At 39.2% G+C, this 7,133-nt stretch overlaps 1 pseudogene; it reads left to right on the plus strand.

Annotated features, from left to right (window-relative positions):
• The first annotated feature begins 227 nt into the window (after positions 1-227).
• LOC125132092 (biogenesis of lysosome-related organelles complex 1 subunit 1-like) lies at positions 228-606 on the plus strand (annotated as a pseudogene).
• Positions 607-7,133: the final 6,527 nt, after the last annotated feature.

Genomic DNA, 7,133 nt, shown 5'->3' on the forward strand with positions numbered 1-7,133 from the left:
TGTCAAAGAGGAAATAACCATATAAAATTAAAAAGGAAAAAAGCTTTTCCAGGCATGGCTAGCAAAACATGATCAGCTATGAACCTTCGGAGAGAGCTGATTTCTTGTCAGGCCATTCTTAGGAAAGGCTGAAGAGGGTGAAGGAAAATTCTTGGCCCAAGTTCTCTTTTGTTCCAATTTTATCAGGATGTGATTGTGGAGGGGGCCAGGCCCAGCCTACTGCAACCATGCTGTCCTGCCAGCTGAAAGAACACCAGGGCAAGCAGAATGAACTCAAGGACCTACAGGAGAGAAAGAGGCGACAGGCTAGCGACCTGCCTGGCAGAAGCTTTGGTGGATCACCTCAATGTGGGCATGGCCCAGGCCTACATGAATGAGAAAAAGCTGGTCAATGAGGTGAAGACCCTCCAAGTCCAGGCTGCCCAGTTGGCCAAGCAGACAGGCTAGTGAAGCCAGTGGATCTGGATGGTGGAGAACTTCAACCAGGCACTCAAGGAAATAAGGGATGTGGATAACTGGTCTCAGAGCATCGAGCTGGACATGCACACCATTGCCACTGCTCTGGAGTATGTCTACAAAGGGAAGCTGCAGTAGGCCCCCTCTTAGCCCTGGTGCCCCATGTCCCCCGCTTCCCCTCCCCCAGAAGGCCATGAATAAAACACAAGCCTCCATTTCTCTGTGTTTGTCTCAAGGAGCTACTAGTGGAGTTCCCTGATGGCTCAGAGGGTTAAGGATCTGGCATTGTCACTGACATGGCATGGATCACTGCTGTGGCACAGGTTCGACCCCTGGCCTGGTAACTTCCACATGCCATGGCCATGGCTGAAAAAAAAAAAATGGGAAGTATTAGTTCAGCATGGGGGTGGGAATGGACATGGGGAATGGGAATTGAAGGTTCAAAGACTCTTCCCCTAAGAGACAATACCTTTAGGTAGAGGCTGGAACCAACTTCTTCTTACAGTCTCAACTCTCCTCTCCTTCTTGGTCCTGGTGCCTGCTGCAGCTATCTGGGGTGAAGCAGAGAGTGGGAGTTTCTCACCCCTCTGCATAGAAGGCCAGTGGGCCCCATCCCAAACTTCCTAACCTAGGAATTCCATTTCCAGCGGAGGCTAAACAAGGCAGGGAGCAGGCCTGGTCCAGGCTCTGGCTCTCTGCCTCTCCATGTTCTCATGACCTCTCCCCTCCTGGTGCTAAGAAGTGTCATGAGCCTGGACCAAGTGGAAGATTAACTCTTGGGTGTGGGAACACTTCAGGGCAGGGAAGGGGGATTTTCACTTTTTATAGATTCCACATAAAAGTGATATCATATAATATATTTCTTTCTGTGTATGATGTATTTCACTTAGTGCAATGCCTTCAAGTTTCATCCAAGTTGTTACAAATGGCACAAACTCCTTTCTTTCAGCTGAATATTTCATTAAATATATATTATAATGATATATATATATATCACATATTCTTTATCCATTCACCATTTACAGATTCTGTTATTTTCATATTATTATTATTATTATTTTGTCTTTTTGCCATTTCTAAGGCTGCTCCCATGGCGTATGGAGGTTCCCAGGCTAGGGGTCTAATCGGAACTGTGGCTGCTGGCCTATGCCAGAACCACAGCAACGTGGGATCCGAGCCGCGTCTGCGACATACACCACAGCTCACAGCAATGCCGGATCCTTAACCCACTGAGTGAGGCCAGGGATCAAACCCGCAACTTCATGGTTCCTAGTTGGATTCGTTAACCACTGAGCCACTACGGGAACTCCATATTTTCATATTATGGCTATTGAGAATAATGCTGCAATGAACATGGGAATGCAGATATAAGCTGAGTCTACCTAGAGATATGTTTTCCAACATTTGATATGGAATTTTCTTTCCACTCATTTTTTTTCTTGTTTTTCAGGAGAGGATTAAAAATGATCCAAAGAGGAAAATAGCTCCGATTTTAGTATATACTGAAAGATAGCCTGTTTTATAAATAATATCACTTGATCAGTTTAGCTGAGTTTCCTGGTCAAATTGACTTACCGACTTACTGATCTATACTAAACTGAAGACTCCTACTAAATTGAAGACTCATTGGACCAAGAATTTAAGGGTGTGTGTGTGTGTGTGTGTGTGTGTGTGTGTGTGTGTATACATGTGTCTGTATATACATACACACTTTTTTTGTATGTATATGTCTGTGAATCTTAGTAATTTATAATTAAGAGGATTGTTTATGAAATAGTTTTCTTCAGTGCATAGCTATTGTCTAAATCTGTGTTTCTCCAATGGGGACTCATTTGCATTCTAAAGAATGATTTTTGTTGTTGAGTAGGACTGTCCTGCAAATATCAGAAACATCCTAAGATTCAGCTGAATATGGAAAAAAGGAAAGATGTTTTCTTTGATATTGTTATTCTTCTTGTTCTTTATAGACTTAATTTTCTTCCTCCTCTTCTCTTTATCTCCTTTAACTCATTCAACTGCTCAACATCATCATGTGCTACCATGAAGTTAACAGGCATTATCTCATTTAATCATTTGAAAAATCTTAAAATGCAATCTTATTATCTCTATGTCACAGTGCAAACTAGGGCTTTGAAGGCTAAGTCCTTTTTTCAATAAGGACTGCACTGGAATTTAAACTCAAGTATGGATGACAATAATGCAAAGGCTCCCAATCATTAATATAAACCTGAACCTTCCTTAGTAACCCGTTGCTGATCTTTATTCAGAAATGAATCTTTGTCTGAATCTATTTATATTTTTAATGAATAGCAAAAGTTGGGATAATGACTTCCGTAAGTTTATCTCCCACTGTGTTAAAAAAAAATAGTTCTCTCCATTTATCCTAAATCCTCCTTTTTCAAGCTTCAAAGAGGGCCCTTTGTTCTGGAATTTGATGAATAAGTCCATGTCAATCCTCTCGCTATTCTTTTCAATTTTATAGACTTGTAGACTTTGAGTCAATTCAGCTTTGATTTTTACAGACTGAAGAGCCTGATTATATGATGTCCCCAAAGAAAATATTCCCCTTCCTTTGGTCATTGCTATATTCTCTGAACTTCCTCTAACTACCTTTGAAACAAAAGATGGTTTAAATATAGCACAATCAAGTAAATCATGGCTAATTCCTGAGGTGAAGGCTAATTCCTGAGGTGAAGGCTAGCCAAGTGAACTTGGCTGAACTTCCACCTAAATTTTGCAATGATGTGATATAGTAGCTGACCTAACACAAGAGGCTCAATTCATGACAGCGCACGGGGAGTAATTTTAAGTGAATGGGAATTATCCAGTGCTCCATTTTTTTTGCCTCCAGATTTTGAAATCTGGTTTAAAACTTGTTGGTCTATTTCAAATAGATCTTTTGGAAATGACCCATGAAAAGGACCATGCACCACTGTTTCATTTTGCTCTGTTTTCTTTTAACTATTAAAACCTCAATATGGTTTTGGATTCCTAGAACTAGAGTCCTGAGTTGTGTAGTATTGTGGAAAGAGGGCAATACATTAGGATCTTTTGGCTTTGCCTGGCAAAACTGAGTGGGGGAAAAAGATTCCTCTGGCTCTTTTAGAAATGAGATGGTGGTACAAAGCTGTTAAATCTGATAAGCAGTGGAAGGGGTGCCAGGAGTAAGTTAAGAGTCAGTAAAGGTAAATATAAAGGCAGAGTCCACCCAATACTAGCATAGTTTTTCCCTCTAAGGCAGCTGAAGGTGCAAATATTCCTTATTGATTTGCCTCCATCTTTGTATACTGCCATTCACTGTGCTTGGCTTAAAATTGCCCATGCTTGAGTTTTCTTAGCTTAAAGACTATCTGATACCTGGATTTGTGTGAGGAAAACAGCTAGGAAAATTTACTGGGAGGTGCTTTGCACCAATACATGCAATTTATATGCTAAATAATCACATCAAATAGATTACAGTCTCCCTCTACTTTCTCAATTCCATTATAATATTTAAACTTCAGAACCAAAATACAGTGAAATATACTTTTTTTAGTGATTGGTAAAAAGAGGGCTTTAGACACATTACATTGATTCTTTTCCTGACATTATAATTGCAATAACAAGTCAGTGCTGTTATAATCACCTTTTACCCTTCTCAATGACATGGGACATATTATCATTTCATTAATATAATTTTACAGACAGAGAAACTCAGGATACTGAGAGGTGAAGATATTTCCCCAAGGTCACACTGTCAGTGTTGAGAGCAGAGCTAAGCAAAGACAACTAATTCTTAATCCAAAGAGACTATTTAAGCTGATGAGATATTCCTATGATCGATAAAATGGGGGCCCAGGCTACATGTCAAAAACCGGAGTGTCACACAGAGATATAAGTGTTAAGCACAGCATCAGAAGTATCCTGCAGCTTATGAAAATAATGGAGGACAACATCTACATATTCTGTAGCTGGAAAATGTTCAATTAAGTATTCATTTCGTTTCACAGTTATTTTTGAAAAAAAAAAAATCCCTGTTTCTTTATACCTTTAAGCTCAGTAGTTTTGTGCCTTAGGTTGACGTGCATAACAAAAAGTGGACTATTTTTTAAATTGCCAGATAAGAGCTAGTATGCTGTTACTATTTATATATTGAATTTGTAACAATCATGTGCTTTTAATTCATTTCACCTTCAAAGATCTGAATGTGGCCAGTGTGTAATATATTGCAGGATGTATTAGGTACACTGAGTCCGTCTGATTCACAGCTTTCTAATCGGCTATTTAGAGTTTACGCCAAGCAGAAAATCAATGTATTCAAAATGTAGTAGCTCTCTTGTTAACTCTAGTCATTTGCTTAAAGAGTAATGTCAAGCTGATAATTGAAATATGGCTTAAAACCTTGCATTTTAATTCAAAAGAAAAAAATGTTTGAAATCGTACTCATTAGATCATTCCCTACTCCAGTCCCAAAGGGCAGATTTTGCTTACCTAGCCTGACAGCTGCACTCAGGGATAGCTAGTTCTTGCAGTAAGGCCTGCTGATGGCAGGGGTTGGACATCACCGTGTTTCAAGGATGATTTGGTCTTAACCAGAAGCTGGGGGGGCTTCTGGAAAACGTGATTTGTCTCTCTGTAAGCTCTACTTTGTATTCTTTTCATGGCTGGGGACATGGCTGTGCTGGCTTCATGGGGTTTGCCCTGTGCTCTGCTACTTTGCTTTGTTACCTTGTACTAAGGAACACAGTCATTTGCTATGAGATGATAACTCATGTGTTCGAATTTAAACACTGCATTCAAGCCTTAACATGATCTCTGAATTATGGCCTATATGCAGGGCACTGAGTCATGCCATTTGACAAACAGTTGGGGTCAGGCAAAATTTTAACCTATAAATATGTTTGAAGTGGGACAACCACATCAAATATGTTCCAATAGGTTTATAGTTCTTATTTATATGAGGAATTTGACTTATTCTATGAGGTCCAATATGAATGAAGATAGAAAATTTTCATAAGAACTGTCATGCAAGAAAGAAGTTGTTAACAATTAAAATGGTATGAAGGGTGAAATGGGATACCTTAGTGATAATACTTTTCTTGAGGTAATGTTTTCCTTGATAAAACAGATGCTCAGGGATTGTTTTGCAGACTTGCTCCAAATACAATGTGATGAAGCAGAGGAGAGAGCTGATATCTGAGGTTCTTCCAATCTTTAGACTACAGCTGGCAGGGCCTGTGTCCTCTACTGTCCTACTGCCTTGTGCTTATTCTGACTCTGTCCCTAATCATCTTTTATTAAAAATTTTGGTGCCTAGTGTTGTGGCATGATACGTATGTATTTACCTGATGATTGAAATAGAGTGGCTGGAAAAGGAGATGCTGTTAATAACTAGAAGAATAATAAAGTCCTGCAAAGACTATAAGCTATTTACTGATTCATCTTTAGGTAAGCCATTGTTGCTATTATAGCAGACAAATCTAAGCAAAATGGATTATTGCTAGACTCTGGCCAGTTCTTTCCAATGTTGTGCCAGTTCTTTCCAATGTTGAATTCCAGCTTTCTCCATAGTCAAACGGGAAACTACTTAATATCTTAAAATATGTGTTCATTGCTGAGAAGCAAAGGAAAAATAAAATGCATCCTGTTGAATTTTCAGGATGAAAACTGAAGATGATAGAACATAACTACCACACGTGGAATACGGTCAAAATTTTGAAAAGAAAATTGCCACTCCCATTCAGAGGGCCACCAGACCCCTGTAAGGGAGATTAAGTGAAAAGTAAACCACCTTCCTGGCTTTCTGTCAGATTTAAGTATATCTCTTCCTAAACCTACTTTTTTTTTTTTTTTAGGAAAGAGAAAGGACATAAAAAGAAGCAATGTGAAGCAATCAAGAAAAGAGCTTTTCTTGCAGGCGTGATTTACAGTGGTTTTCAACAAGGGTTGATTTTTGCCTTCAAGAGATACTTGTCAATATCTGGATGTATCATTGATTGTCAAGGCTGAGGGTGGGTGTGGTGCTGGCATCTAATGCACAGAGGACAGGAATGTCGTTTAACATCCTACAATGCACAGGACTGCTCCTTTCAACAAGAAATCATCCAGCATAAAATGCCAATAGTGCTGAGGTTGAGACTCCCTGGATTATAATTATAAAGAAACTAAAGTGAAGTAGAAGAAAGGGGTCAAAATCAGAGGAGAGTGATGGACAAAGAAAAATGGAGTGGGGTAGCAGCATATAAAAGTCTAGAGAGAAGCAAAAAGGAGAAAAACAAGAGAAAGAAGTAGAGGAGATTGGCTGACAGCGTAAATCAGAATTATGCTTTTATTATAATGAACATTATGGATAATCTTTAATTATTAGAATAGTACTCTAATTCTCCTTTTCTCTCACTTCTATGAATCCCTCAGAGGAGCCAATTACCACACCTGTCAAGATGAATGAAAAGAGATCTTCCTATATTGAATGTTATAAGAGTGCAGTGCCAACATATATTAAAAATAGGGCCTCATTCAGTGTAACCACATAAGAGCAAGTTGTTCTCATGCCTTATATCTAGAATGGCAGCCCATCTCTTTCACCATCTCTGCCTAGATATCAGCCCTATCTGACATGTTCTTTATGTGGTGGCTTCAAAAACAAAGCAGCTACATTTAGATATAATTCACACATCAGACAATTAATCCATGTAAAG

This window comes from Phacochoerus africanus, chromosome 8, assembly GCF_016906955.1.
Source record: "Phacochoerus africanus isolate WHEZ1 chromosome 8, ROS_Pafr_v1, whole genome shotgun sequence".
In the NCBI taxonomy this organism is placed as follows: Eukaryota; Metazoa; Chordata; class Mammalia; order Artiodactyla; family Suidae; genus Phacochoerus; species Phacochoerus africanus.